This window comes from Emys orbicularis, chromosome 4 (genome assembly GCF_028017835.1).
Source record: "Emys orbicularis isolate rEmyOrb1 chromosome 4, rEmyOrb1.hap1, whole genome shotgun sequence".
Lineage (NCBI taxonomy): Eukaryota > Metazoa > Chordata > Testudines > Emydidae > Emys > Emys orbicularis.
Window position 1 is genome coordinate 84,101,262 of NC_088686.1, and position 16,448 is coordinate 84,117,709.

A 16,448-nucleotide genomic window follows, 5' to 3' on the forward strand; every position below is an offset into this window, starting at 1 on the left:
GTTGAGTAAGGGGTTGTTAGTAGCTGCCTGGTCTCAGAAGGAGCCCTGTGGAGGAACTGAGTCTGAGTGACATTTCCTTCCCTGTTCCTCCTGGAAGGAAGTAACTTACTGTATCTCTCAAAAGAGGGCAGCTCACTTCCCCCTTTCCATCGACCCAGCTCCATTTGCCAGTCAGGCATGGGGAGGGGCACAATGAAGGCTCTGCACCTTTTCTTGCCCCTCAGTTTCCCCACTTGTTTGTAGGAGGGAGCCTGTAGAGACGATGACCTGGCACTGTACACCTGGACCCAAGACCTGAATAGGTCCTACTTGGCTAAGCAGGAGATGTGGGAAGACTGACTCTTCCTCACTCCTTTGTATGAATAAGACCAGGGGACAATCTAGCCCATGGGAATTAGATATCGCCTTTGCACCTCTTTCATGCCTGTGAAACCTCAGTAAACTTGCACTAAATGGTAAAGGGCCCGATGCTGCAGTTTATTCAGTGTGGTGGAGCATATTACCCCTTTAAGGGACATCTTATGGCCAAAACAGCCTGGGTGCAATGAAGGTGCACCCAGCCCCTGCCTGGAAAAGGAAGCTGAGCAAGAAGGGACTAGAGGCTATGCTGGCTGCTATGGGTTGCAGGCCCTAGGACACTAGCCTGGCCTGAGTCTTAAAAACTGTTTTCTGACTATAAGTTTGATTGGTCTGACTCAAGGCTCTGAGGCAGGGGCCTTATGAACTAGATTAAGCTGCTCCTTCCCTGACCTGATGCTTAAGGGAAAAGGAGAAAACCTGTCTGCCTCCTAGAACAATAAGAGAACTAGGAACTCTGCTGGCTGGGGTTGATTTGGAGGCCTTCTTAAAGGGGACTGTTTGTTTGTTTTCTGTTGTTAGTTTGGTTTTGGACTCCCCTCTTCAGATCTGTAAACTCAGGCAAAACTCTCATTGACTTCAAAGTGTGCTGGATTCACATCAGCTGTTCTACCTGCTGGTCCTGGTGTGTGTGTGTTGTGGTGGTGGTGGGTGGGGTTGTGAAGCTCCCTGTGAGATATCTCATGAAAAAAATAACCTGTTAGGAGAGGTTACAAGATGTTGGGTCAGAATCTGAACTCAGGCTAGTCACAGGAGTTACTCTGGACTGGCACTTGTGTGACTACACTTAGAATTTAGCTTAGGGAAATGACAATTGAAGACCAATGATAACTGGTTACCAGAACATATGTAGCAAAATGTTACACAGGGAGAAGGTGGTAGTTGTAATATGGGCAGAGGTGGCGGTAGCATTCATTAGTCAACAGGAATAGAGCAAGAAGGTATAATTTTAAGCTAAAGAAAGGGATAGTTTGATTAAATACTGTAAAACATAAACCTCTAAGTGTAATCAGACAATAGAGCAAGCTGCTAAGGAAGCTATTTAATCCCCATCACTGCAAATATGCAAGGCTAGACTTGACAGTTGGGATGCTTTGAGAATAATGAAATCCAGCCTACTGTGCAGCAAGCAGGAGGGGTAGACAGTCACCTTCACTTTCCTTTTCTCTTCATCTTGACATTCAATGACATGCATATGCTTTAGAACAGTTAAATAGTGCCTTTCTCATGTTCATTCCTGATAGTATGAATTGGGTTTACTTTAGGGGGCTTCATTCTGACAGCAACAGTGTAGAACTAAATGACTGCACAGATACCTAAAAATGCATAGCAGTTAATTTGATTATATTATATACCTTACTGACTGAATTTTTTCTGTCCTCTCCTTAGTCACTGAAGCAAAAGGAGGGAGGGAGAGAGTAAAAGAGATAAACAGAAGAAAACACACAAGCAAGGGTAAGAAGCCAACACTAGAATCTCATTTGGTGTCAGTCAAGCAAATTTTTCTGACATTACCTGAACATACAAAGAATTTCAGATTAACTCTGATGAACATTTTTTCAAATACTAAGTAAACAAAAATGTGTAGTGATTGGTGTCTGTACTAGATATGTGTCTCTGTCTATATATAGGATGGCGTTTATGTTTTCATAAATCCGCCTACTTTGACTATGAAAATTTACCCTGTGGAGAGCAGCAGCAAGATGTTCTAGTAAATAAGAGATTATGGGCTGGATCCTGCTCCCATTGAAGTCAGTGTCAAAACTCTTATTCATGGCAATGGTTTTTAGATCAGGCCCTAAGAACATTACAAACAAACACACACACAATGAATCCAGTGTTTCTTTCCAGAAAGAAAAGCCATTGTTCTGTGCAAACCACTGTCTGTGGAACTGCAAAGTAGGGACTCAACAAGATACACAGTTATTGCCCAGAGGAAATGCTGCCTTGATGGAGCTAAAATAAGTATTCAGCACTAACACCATTTCTAGATGTCATGATTTCCACATTAATAGGATGAGGAGTCTGGTGGCACCTTAAAGACTAACAGATTTATTTGGGCATAAGCTTTCGTGGGTAAAAAACCCATAAATCTGTTAGTCTTTAAGGTGCCACCAGACTCCTTATTGTTTTTGTGGACACAGACTAACACAGCTAACCCTCTGATAATTAATAGGATGCAAACTCCAGGTTTTACACAACACTAACATAGCAAAAAGAGAGGTTTTTCTTCTAGCTTCCTTTCTTTCATTCAGCGCTATAGTATGTAGACTATAATCAGTCAGTGCACTCTTAGGAAAAAATCTTTCTGCAACATTTTGAAAATCTAAGAATCCTTTCCCTGACGAGGCAGACAGCTGTGTATGAAACCATTGAATTACTGCCAGTGTTGGTTATCAAGCACCCAAGGTTCAATAAAGGACTCCAGTGACTCACCAAAGTTCCCATCTCAATAAGCTGTTTAGCCAATTGCCTTAAAACAGGACATAAATGCGCGGGAAAATTGTCTTTGATATAATCTAGATGGGAGTGTTGTGATTATCCTTTCTGCTCATGGTTTCTTTGCTTTTTCAAGCAAGCTCTTTGATAGATTAGGGTCTAGAGATTGTTGTCAAGTGGGTTGACCACAGGGCATTTCAGAAAACCAGCAAATCTAGTGAACATGTTCATTCATGACCATAGATTGTAGAGATGGGAAAAACATATTAAGTCATATCTAGTCTGTGACTCTGCTAGTGAAAGATTGTTACTTACACTATATTTGCTAGTGCTTTTTCCAGCCTGATTTTCAGAGGTGCTTAGTAATCAGAGCTCCCATTGACCTTAGTGGAATCTGCAATTGCCTATTTGTCGCTAATAAAGGGGTCTCCTCTACTTTTCTTGGCAATTCTCAGACTTTAAGACCTAGTGTGCAACATCTAAAACTCACAAATACTAGGCACATCACCGCTGTAATTTCAATTCTTGCAGTTATAATGGCTGATAATATAGTGTAAACCAGCCTGTGTGCAATATGATTGTAGCCCATGTACCACCAGTGGTACACCTACCAGAATTTGAGAACAGCTGATATAATAGATTTCACTGTCTGGAAGTCATTCCCAATATTCACCCTTCATCGTTTTCCTTGCCTTAATTTCATCCCCGTACTCCTATAGGATGTAGGCAGATATCCCTTTACATGTAAGCAGATATCCCCTTACTTGTTGTATTGCCAACCTTACGTGTAGTTAGCTGTACATAGTCATAACTACACTTCCAGACAATATAGATAGTTGATACACTATCTCCTTGAAATTGGTCTTATCTGGTGGCCTTCCTGACAACATCAACAGAGAGAGTAAGGTGCAAATGACTCCATGCCCTACAGGTAAGATTGCGCTACATGGGTAGGGCAATTTTCCAGTGCCACCACCCTTGTTATCTCTCTTTTAAGACTAAACAGAGGAAACCTCCTGCATTCCAGACTTCTTTTGTAACCAATTCCCCTTCAAAGCATCATCTAAATCACCAGAAAAGAGATGGGAAAGGGTAGCAATTAGCCTCATTGAGGTGCTTGCCTGCTGCTGAACATTCAGGTGTGTCTGGGTAGAATGCACTTGCCTATCGGATACATCAATTTCAGATTTCAATCTGGATGTACTGTAATGTTTTACACATGAATTCTGAAATAATCTGGCATGACTAACAGGCTAATCGTCTGGATTTGTAATTGTTTTGTGTAGTGAGATTATTCCAATATGTTGAACTCAGGTGAGAACGTTGACATCAGCAGATGTAATTACCATGCATCACCAATTAGAGGCATCTTCCAAATCTGCACCAGGAAAGAAGAGGGTTATTTGGAGACAGAGATGATAATGGATCCCTAGAAAGATACTTGAAGGCCAAGAGTTTGCCTCATATCGCTGATAGAGTCGAATTTATGTACTACTAAAACAGGAAATCATGAACTGACCAGATTCATAACACTTGGCCGAGGCTGTTTAGCTGTAACACTGGGATTTGAAATTCAAAGACTTTTTTCCCCTTTCCAAAATAGTAGAACTTTCTGTTTATGGCTTTATTTGAAAAGGAAGGGTTTGGGAGAGTATAAATGACACAGTCTGCAGTGCATGTGTGATGGCATGACCATCATCTTGTTCCTTCTAGCACTCTGATATTGGATTTTGGGGGTAATTGAAACTAGAGCATGCACTCTACAGGGGTCTCTTCTCTTCATATGCAGGAGACCACTAATGTATTCTTAACAGAGATAGGACAAAACCAGGACCTTTTTTCCAATCATTCCTTTACTCCAAACTTTATATGAATGGCATCAGGTTTGGGTTATGGATTGTAAACCTAAACCTGCCTGATGACATGTTGCAAATTCAAAGCCCAAACCAGACTGCTTTGCCCCTTGCAGAGCTAGAATAAAACTGAACGGCTAGATTGTGCCTAGCCCCTGAAAGGTGTTGCAAGGGGTTAGCTGCAGAGCGCAAGCAACAGTCCTTGTCTTTCTCTGAGTGAAAGAACTGCTTTCTTGGCAGGAACTGCTAGGGTTCCTACCCACCCCAAAGGGGAAAGGGAGTAGTGAGGAGAAGGTGGAGTCAGGGTCTGACCAGGGCCGGCTCTACCATTTTTGCCGCCCCAAGAAAAAAAAAAAAAGCCGCTTGGACTGCCGCCCGAACTGCCGAAGCAAAAAAAAAAAAAAAGCCGCTCAGACTGTGCCGCCCCAAGAATGGACAGAATGCCGCCCCAGGCATGTGCTTCCTCCGCTGGTGCCTGGAGCCGGCCTTGGATCTGACAACAGCCCTAACCAGCAAAAGTGGCAAAGCTTGGAGGGGAGTGCACACTGCAGAATTCCAGCTGCAGCATTGTGTTTCATGTTGCCCCAGTGTAGGGCTATGTCTTTAAAGGTACAATAGTGCCTCAATCCTGCCTGGAGGAATCACCGCCATAGATGCAAGAACAGTCCAGATTCCACGGCCTCATTAAGCCCTTGATGTCTCTGCTGAGCTAGTCAAGGAGTGCCAACTGTGGTAGCTTTCTTTGTTGATTGGGCTCTTCTCCACTGCAAACTGGACTGAGACCACAAAACTCAGTTCACATCATATTAGAAACCATGGGCAAGGTTCTAGCTGGCACTTCTAAAAGGTGCAGCACCAAACTTGCAGCCCAGGAGGAGGGGGGAGTCTATGGAGGACTGGAGAGACCCTCACCCTAACTTAGGCAGCTCTGGGGGCCTAAATTACAGCATCTTCCCCAGCCTGCTGTATGAGCCACAGCACTGCTTGATGGAGCCATGCCTTTGGCACACCCCTTCCACTCCCAGCCCTGCCCCTGTCACACCCCCTACACCAGGGCTTGCAAAGCGATTCTTGGGAGGCAGCCTTATGGGAGCAGTCTTCCTCAGTGCTGATGCTGGAGGATTCCTCTCAGGAAGCAGGGCTTTTAGAACCCTTTTATACTGCTCCCGCCATTTTACACAGCATAAAGGGGCTGGAGCAAGTATCTCACCTCATATGTGGAAATGGAAAGATAAGAGATTGATGATGGGTAAGTGCATCAAGGGAGGCAAGATGCAGAACTGCATCAAGATGGTTATGAGGATCCATTGTCATTCTGGGAAACAAATAAGATGTATCTTACAATTTCTAAGCAGTGGAGGCTCCTCAGAGGAAGCAGGACAAGCAGCCCCTACCGGGTTCTAAGTTTGGTGTCGTCCAATCTTCGCCCTCTGAGGTAAATTTAGCTTAAATGCTCTGGTGCTTAGGGGTCCTGGTCTCTATTCCCAGCTTTGCCACTGTCCTTTCAGTAAGTTGTGTTTCATCTCCCTGTGCCCTAGTTTCCCCATCTGTAAAATTGGATAATGATACCTACCTTCCTCTGTAAATCACCTGCGATCTCTGAGTGTTGAGTTTCAGAAGTACTAACTGTTGTTTTATATAGAGTTCAGTATTGCCTTGCTACTGTCCGATGTCACCAGCCTTTCCTGATGACTTGAATGGGGTCAGGAGGTTTTCACCCTTATTGTACAATATTTCCTAAATTTGCGCTCTCCTCAATTAATAATATTTTCAAAGAATTCCAACAGATGAAATAAGCAGCCAAATAAATTTGGGGAATGGCTGATTAACAATGGGAGAGCATTAGGTGACAACACCAAAAAAATCAGAAAAGAATCTAATGATAGTATAATTTGGTTAATTACTTACTAAAGTTACCTTTCGCAGGAATACTTTCTCCACCTTCTTAGAAAAAAACATTTTTTGTTTAAAAATCACTGCAAGTTCATGGGTTTCCACTGAAATCATATTCCTATGAGCCCCCAGCCTTTCATAATAATTGATTTTGAACATGACACCTCTTGAATATAACATTATGTCACTTAATAAATATGATTACAGTGAAAAGCTTCCTCTTGTGAGCTGAAGTGGTTGTTGGAAGTGTTCACCAGGCTGTTCCTATGGTTATTAGATTAAAGAGTTTTTTTATTATATGTGTAATGACATACATGCTAATCCATTTCACAATCCATACGTTGATTTGGAAGGTCTTAGTCCTTGTCTACACACATACACAAAAATATTGTTTTAACTACTATACCCAGAGGAAACTGTTACCTCCACAGGGTAGCACAGGGTAACTCTCCAGGATCAGATGACAGACAGTAAATTCAGTTTAAGTGCACGGCAGCTGACAATAAACTGTAACATGTTGAAATACATAAAAATATGTTTTAAAACATCCACACTGCATAGATAGGTTTCAGATTGGTAGCCATGTTAGTCTGTATCAGCAAAAACAATGAGGAGGCCTTGTGGCACCTTAGAGACTAACAAATTTATTCGGGCATAAGTTTTCGTGGGCTAAAACCCACTTCATCAGATGCCTGGAGTGGAAAATACAGTAGAGAGGTATAAATACACAGCATATGAAAAGATGGGAGTTGCCTTACCAAGTGGGGGGTCAGTGCTAACAAGCCAATTTAATTAAGGTGGAAGTGGGCTATTCTCAACAGTTGACAAGAAGGGAGGAAAAATCACTTTTGTAGTGCTAATGAGTTCAGTGAGGCCATGTCTACACTACAAACTTTGGTTGATGCCAGTTACATTGACATAAAGCTGCAGCAATCAGCATATCTCCTAAGCCAGTGGTTCTCAACTGAGGTATGCATACCCCGGGGGGTACACAGAGCTCTTCCGGGAGTACATCAATTTATCTAGATCGCAGGATGGTGTCACAAGTGCAGGGCTGGCATTAGGGAGTGGTAAGCAGGGCAATTGCCTGGGGCACCATATCACAGGGGGATCCTTGAAGCTAAGTTACATTTTTTGCCCCGGGCAGCAGGGCTCAGAATTTGGCTTCACTGAATTTGGGTACACTGAAAAGTAAGTGTGGAGATATGTTTATAGAAGATCATAATTTAGAGATGCTCCCCCATAAGGGACAGTATTATGACTATAGGAATTGGGAAATGTGCCCTGGAGGTGGGGTTTGGGGACACCACATGGCTGTGTGCAGCAGTTCACCAGAGAGGCTCTCCAGTTTCTTTTATTCCTTTCTAATTCACTTTTTTGTTATTTAATGAACCCCAAGATCGTTCATTAAATAACACATGTTGTCAGAAGGCTTTTGCATGTATTTGGTGAGCACAATAGTGGCTTGACTAGGTTAAGAAGGAAGAAAAAGCCAAAAATGGATGTTGTTGCAAACTCCATCCAGTCTGCAATTGTCAGGCAACATTGCAGAGAACAGGAAAACATTCAGACAGAGACTTGAATTGTATTTAACAGCCATAGGGGCAGAGGAGAAAAATGTAGGGCTATCGATTAATTGCAGTTAGCTCACGCGATTAACTAAAATAAATCAATCAGGATTAAAAAATTAATCGCAATTAATTGCACTGTTAAACAATAGAATACCAATTGAAATTTATTAAATATTTTGGGTGTTTTTCAATATTTTCAAATATATTGATTTCTATTACAACACCGAATAGGAAGGGTACAGTGCTCACTTCATATTATAATTTTTTATTACAAATATATGCACTGTAAAAATTATAACAAAAAATAGTATTTTTCAATTCACCTCATACAAGTACTGTAGTACAATCTCTTTATTGTGAAAGTGTAACTTACAAATGTAGATCTTTTTTGTTGCATAAGTGCACTCAAAAACAAAACAATGTAAAACTTTTGAGCCTATAAGTCCACTCAGTCCTATTTCTTGTTCAGCCAATTGCTAAGACAAACAAGTTTGTTTATGTTTATTGGCGATACTGCTGCCTGCTTCTTATTTACAATATCACCTGAAAGTGAGAACAGGCGTTCGCATGGCACTGTTGTAGCTGGCGTTCCAAGATATTTACGTGCCATATGTGCTAAAGATTCATTTGTCCCTTCATGCTTTAACCACTATTCCAGAAGACATGCATCCATGCTGATAACAGGTTCTGCTTGATAACGATCCAAAGCAGAACAGACCGACACATGTTCATTTTAATCATTTGAGTCAGATGCCACCAGCAGACGGTTGATTTTCTTTTTGGGGGGTTCAGGTTCTGTAGTTTCCGCATCTGAGTGTTGTTCTTTTAAGACTTCTGAAAGCATGCTCCACAACTCGTCCCTCTCAGATTTTGGACGGCACTTCAGATTCTTAAATCTTGGGTCGAGTGCTGTAGCTATTTTTAGAAATCTGACATTGGTACCTTCTTTGCATTTTGTCAAATCTGCTGTAAAAGTGTTCTTAAAACGAACACATACTGAGTCATCATCTGAGACTGCTATAACATGAACTATATGGCAGAATGTGGGTAAAACAGAACAAGAGACATACAATTCTCCCCCATGGAGTTCAGTCACAAATTTAATTAACGCATTTTTTTTTTAAACGAGCGTCATCAGCATGGAAGCACGTACTCTGGAATGGTGGTCGAAGCATGAAGGGGCATATGAATCTTTAGCGCATCTGGCATGTAAATATCTTGCTACAACAGTGCCATGCGAACGCCTGTTCTCACTTTCAGGTGACATTGTAAACAAGAAGCGGGCAGCATTATCTCCTGCAAATTGTAACCAAACTTGTTTGTCTGAGTGATTGGCTGAAGTAGGATTGAGTGGACTTGTAAGCTCTAAAGTTTTACATTGTTTCATTTTTGAATGCTTTTTTTTTTTTTTTTGCTCCATAATTCTACATTTGTAAATTCAACTTTCATTATAAAGAGATTATACTACAGTACTTGTATTAGTTGAATTGAAAAATACCATTTCTTTTGTTTTTTACGGTGCAAATATTTGTAATAAAAAATAAATATAGAGTGAGCACTGGACACTTTGTATTCTGTGTAGTAATTGGAATCAATATATTTGAAAATGTAGAAAACACCCAAAAATATTTAAATAAATGGTATTCTCTTATTGTTTAACAGCGCAAATAATCTTGTGATTAATCAAGATTAATTTTTTTAATTGTGCGATTAATCGCGGTTAACTTTTTTAATTGCTTGACAGCCCTAGAAAAATGATAATGTGAAATCAATCTTTTTACACATTGTTGGGGAGAACGCATTGGATATTTATAATAACTTTAAGTTTGAAGAAGGTGAAAGCATGAAATTAACTAAAATACTGACTAAATTTGAGGGACATTTCATTCCTCTGTGGCATGCAATCTTTGAGAGAGACAAAATTTTTACATGCATGCAAAAAAACTGATGACACCATAGAGCAATATGTCTCAGAATTAAGGAAACTCAGGAAAACATGTGACTTTAGTGAGCTGACAGAGTCTCTGGTCAGAGATAGAATCATTTGTGGCATTAAAGACAATGTGTTAAGAGAGACTGCTCCATGAAGGAGACTTAACTTTAGAAAAATCTCTCCAAATATGCAGGGCAGCAGAAACTGTGAAAGCACAAGCCAAAGAGCTGAATTCACCAGAAGGAGTTATCCATGTACTAAGTACAAAACAATATAGCCAGAATAGGTTAAATCAACTACTGGAACCACTCGCTATGAAAACCACTGCTAGGGGGAAGACTGGTTACAGATAGTCATGTGGAAGTGAGAGCACAACCTGGCCCCAAACAGTGTGTTGCCTTTGGGAAATTCTGTCATAAATATTGGGGAAATAATCATTTTGAAAAATGCTACAGATCCCAAATGCAGTAAAGTCAAGTGCATTCAGTTAAAGACAATCTGGTTGAGGACTTTTTCATAGACTTACTGGGATCTAGCAAGCCTGATGAGAGGGACTGGATACTGCCTATGACAGTGAATGGAGCAATTATTCCACTGAAACTGGCCACAGGAGCTCAGGTTAATATTCAGTGTGAACAAGATTATGAGAGATTGTTAAAACCAAACTGGGACCAACAAAAATAAAAGTAACTGGTTATTCTGGAACAAATATACCAGTGAAGGGGAGGTGCGTTGCTAGCATCAACCATAAAAACACCATGTAGAGTCTCTCTTCCGTAGTGCCAAAGGAGGTGACACCAATTTTAGTCCTGGCTGCATGTGAGAAACTCAGTCTGGTAAAATGGGTGTTCTCACTACACGAACATACTGAACCTGGCTATGATGCACTCTTTTGGGAATATCATGAGCTGTTTCAGGGGTTGGGTTGCTTGCAGGGTGACCATACAATCCGGATAAACAAGCAGGTCCCTCCAGTTATCCATCCGTGTGGAAAGGTGCCATTGCACTCCATGATAAATTCAAGGCTGAGCTTGCAAGGATGTAAGCAATGCGAGTAATACAAAAAATTGAGGAACCAACAGAATGGGTAAGCTCCCTAGTCATTGTGGAGAAAAGTAACGGCCAACTACGCATATGTTTAGATCCCAGAGAACTCAACATGGCTATAAAAAAAGAGAACATTTCAAACTACCAACCAGAGAAGAGATTATGGCTCAATTTGCAAATGCTCAATATTTCAGGAAATTGGATACATCCTCAGGTTTTTGGCAGCTAAAATTAGCTGAAGAAAACTCAAAGCTATGCACGTTTAATACCCCATTTGGAAGTCACAGATTCTTACGCTTATCCTTCGGCATAGCTTCAGCACCAGAAGTGTACCACAAAACCATACATATGATGTATGAACATATTAATGGTGTTGACACCTCAATAGATGACATCATCATCTGGGGCTCAGTGAAAGAGGAGCATGGTCATAGACTTTGGAAAGTCCTGTATGCAACTAAAGCTGCAAACATCAAACTAAATAGGGAGAAATATGTTTTAGGGGTTACAGAACTGACTTTTGTTGGGGACATTATTTCCAATGAAGGTGTAAAACCTGATAAGAGGAAGATTTCACCCTTTAAATGATGCCATGTCCCCAGTTCAAGAAAGATGTTCAACAATTCCTGGTAATGGTTAATTACCTTGGAAAATTCATACCTAATCTATCTACCAAAGCAACAGCTTTCAGAAAACTCCTAGAGAATAAAAATGAATGGTATTGGGGTACAAAACAGGAGAAATCATGGGAGGGTTTAAAACAGCAACTGACACAAGAACCAGTGTTGGAGTTCTATGTACCAGGAAGGCCTATTAAAATCTTAGCAGATGCTTCACAGTCTTGTTTAGGTGCAGTGATTTAACAGAAGCATGAAGATTGTTGTCAGCCAGTGGCATATGCATCCAAATGACTGACTGAGGCAGAAACCAGATACACACCAATTGAGAAGGAGCTTTTAGGAATATTGTTTGCCTGGGAGAGATTCAGTCAATATATTTATGGCCAGACAGTGGAAGTTGAAACAGACTACAAGCCCCTGATAGCATTATTTAGCAAACCACTAAACAACTGTATCTTAAGGATTCAAAGAATGATAAAGTTGCAAAAGTATGATTTGGTTGTGACCTACACACCCGGTAAATTCACTGCAGATGCTCTTTCCGGGGCAGTGGTTCTCACAAAACCAGAGAAGACTTTAGAGACAAAGATGCAGGCCTATGTAGATCTGATTGTAAAGTCTATTCCCATAGCTAACAGGAAACTGCAACAAATAAGAAAGGTAATGGAGAAAGATGAATCATTGGGAATCCTTAAAGAAGCCTCTGAAGAAATAAGCAGTTGCTGTCCAAGTATAAGAGACTATTGGAACTGCAGACATGAACTTACTGTGATAGATAGGTTGATTTTTCAAGGGCAATAAGGTTTTAATTTCAATGAGCCTCTGAAAAGAAATGATATGGAAGATCCATGAGAATCATTTAGGAATTGAGAAGTGCAAACAACGAGCACGAGAGGTGCTGTATTGGCTATGGATCAATCATGACATCACTAATGTGGTAGGAAACTGCTTTTCCTGCTTGAAATACAAGTTCTACATATTCTTGCAGCAATCACAGTTATTAAATGGAAAAATAATATGAGGAAAGTATTTAATATGTTTTAGCTGTTGTGATTCAGCAAAGTACGTATGCTTAATGTTAAGGACATGCTTATGAGTAATCTCATCCTTATTCAGCCAAGCATTTAAGCATTTTGCAAAATCCCACTGACACATAAAGTTAACCACGTGCTTAAGGTCTGTGCTGAATTGGGGCCTGAGTGAAGTTTAGCAGCCTAACACAAGGAGAAGTAGTCTAATGTAAACAACTGGTTTTCCTCAGATCAGCTGCAAGTGCTCCAGAGATTAGTATGGGATACAGACCTATGATTTAATAAAGAATGCACTATTGTAGATGGAGCCATCATCTTTGTAAATTTCAGATGCTGAGTATTTCACTTCTTTCACTGTTAGTGGGAAATTTCATATTATTTTTACTTATTCTCAGAGTTTAAAAAGCACTGAAATAAACATACATCTGCAAACTTGTTTCAGTTTTTTTATTTGATAACATCCATTAAACATAGAAAGTGTTTAGAACTGTGTGGCACTTCTATGCTACATATACTTTAATCTGAGATATGAATAAAAACACCAAAATACCGGAAAACATATGTTTTTCCATATTTAAACACTGAAGATGGGGTGAAAGGGAAGCTGAGATTATGCAATTTGATGCAGAGAGAGATATGAAAATTTAACCAAGCATTTTCATGTCTATATATTTCACCAACATACATACAGCTCTCAGGATGTTTCTTTAAGAAACTTGCTCTACTTATCTACAGAAAATATACCCTAAGAGTGATTATTGATGTTAACACCACTTTTGACATTACTGATTGGCATGCAACTATATAAATATAGTATAATTACTTTTTCCTATAGAGTTTTGTACATATGAAAAATTATGATACAATAAAAATCTATACACATGGTGTTAGCAGTTCTGCTGCTGCTAACCTAAAATATACATCTTTTAAAAAAGTGACTGCTCAGCTCTTTGCAATACAAAATAAAAGAGCAATCTCAGAAATGCTTTTTTCTTTAAATAGCAATTTATATAAACATTCATATCTTCATTATCTCACTTTGGTTAGAACTGGTTAAAATGGTTCACCTTTGCCTGGTTGCATTTGTACACGGCAAGAATCAGTCTTAAGTAATCCACTTTATCTGTTTTAGGCAAAGGCTGACATTTGTAAAACAACAAATGTCAGATGGCTTCCTTTCTAAATCTGTGTGGTTATAAAATCAAGTTTCCACTCTCAAAAGTTTAACAGTGGAAAATATTTGCTTGCAGGATTCTCACCTATTGGTAAATATTCCAGTGGAGGACTAGATTGCATCTCAGGAGAAATTGCTCCCTAAATTTTATACAATACACCTCCAAGAGAAGGTCAGCTTTTTAAAACATTTGTTTTATTTTAATAGTTCGTGTGCTTTGCTGTATAGAACCCTAAAGACTCCCCAGATAGATTTAGCTGCTGCTAAATAATAAATTCAGTGCCATGGAAGGGGTGACAAATGTATATATCAATCTCATTGTTGTTTCCCTTGAGGTCTGGTGCAAAGCAGCATTACTCCAGGATATTATTACATTCGGTTGCCATGAGATCTATGTTAACCTGAGACAGAGAACAATAATTATACTGCTACCAACACCTCACCTACCACTTCTTTATGCCTCCAAAATGAATGAAATCCTGACCCCTGTCAAAGTCAATGGTAATTATACCATTGACTTCAGTGTGGTCAGGTTTTCACCCAAAGTGTCTCTTGTCTAAAGATTGCATTGCAGACATGGAGGACAAAAAGCATGAAGTAGATGGCTGAAAGTAACATTGAAGATTTCTGGGACATGCATTTTATACACCGAAGGTATCATTCTGATTTGATAGCCTAGTATCTATAGCTATTCAGACCCCATATGATGATAAAGAGGATAGAATGCAACCAATCAAGCTAAAAAACAAAGAGGAAATGAATGAACTGAGCAAAAACAAACAATGCTAGGAGAAATACCCAGTCAGAAAAAAAAATATGTTTAGAAAAAAATTGCTTTGAAGTTTTATGACCCAGTTTTGTAAATAAGATGAACTTCTCTCCACCCAACTAATGAAAAGTAAAAATTGCCATGTACAGATAATTGATGGTGACAGCTCTGGCATGCACTGTGCAGTAGGTGGTGTAATGGTCGGATGTACCCTCTGCATATAAGTAACAAACTGAGCTCTTGTGCTTTCTGTAGGGTGTTGGTAAGCACATTTTCGTGCCTTTTCTATTGATCCTCCCTTAACTCTGTGTTTCAGCTCTATATTCTTTTACAGCCTTCTTCCCTTCAAACTAGAAACCGGCAGAACTAGTACCTCAGACTCAACCCTGTTGGGTTTCAAACATGTTTGGATTTGGACCCAATGGATGCCCAGGGAGACAGATATTGCCCAGGCAGATGTAACCTTTATAATTTTCCTGCTATTCTCCCAAGAGCTCTTGCTTCTACATTAACAAGGCTGTGGTATTCTTTTCTCACTGTTTTTTGTTTTGGTTTTTTGTACAGCCTCTGCACGCTTTGTATGACTCTCATCATTGACCCTTTTTTTTTGCAATATCCTCACCTCTAAAAAAATTTTAATTGGAATCTATCTCAGTTTCTTAATTCCTCCATCATCATCTCAAATTGGATCCTAACCTCACCCTTTTACAAAATCCTGAGCCTCAGCATCCCTTCTGTTTCCCAGTGACATGATACAGTGCTGCCTCCATTTTTTTTAGTTCCCTGCATTCTGAAATGTTTGATGTGTTGAGGAAGAGATTTTAACCAAGAGCGAATGAGAGCTAGAAGTGCATGCGCACTCCCTGTATGGCATGATTACCACGAGAGAAGGGCCAAAACTACAGACCCAGACCTGAACTTCCCCAGTCTGAATATGATTGGTATGAGCTCGTTTCTAATTATTACATTGTGTAGAGAGAGTTTTTCATCCAACTGAGAATCAAAGGAAGAAGTGACAGATATTACAAAAAAGTAGATGCTCCCTTGCTAGCAGAGTTTGGGAAGTACTGAGTGAAATCATAGAATAAGTGCAATGGCGCTTTGCATTCCTTGGCAGTGTTCTGGAAGCTCCTTCTCAGGTGAACTTTTGCCTGCCAGAGAGAGCAGCGGGCCTTCATTTGAAGAAATTGGAACTCCCTCCCTGCACTTATTCACCACCAAGTTAGCTTTTCTGCCTTGCACTATTCCCACCAGCCAACCCTCAATGCTTGTCTAATCCCTCTCCAGTTTCTCCCATATGCTCTCAAATGTATTAAACCACCACTGGAAATTTTTTTTCTCTATTTATACTTGGATACAGTAACCTTTGATGCATCTGGTCCCAGAGGGAATTTGAACAGTTGATTAGTTTAAATAAGTTTGCCTGTTAGATCTGTCTTTTTTATGGCTTTTGATCCTTGAGACTATGTCAGCCTAGCAGTCCACCTCAAAGCAGGAAAGAAATCTAGGGCCCTTATCATGGGACATGCTGCATGCTCACTGGAGTTAATAAAGATAGAGGGCATTCAGCACCAGGCAGGAAGTACTTTAGCACCTTGCAGGATCAGGTCCTAACCAATAAACGAGCTATTACAAGTTCTCCAAAGAAATGCTCATAGTCACACAATGCTCTCCCTGCAGTTAACTACAGTTACTGACATAAACTAACTGAGGATGAACCCAGCATCTGAAGTAACTGAAGCAAAGGGAGGCCAGCAGAAT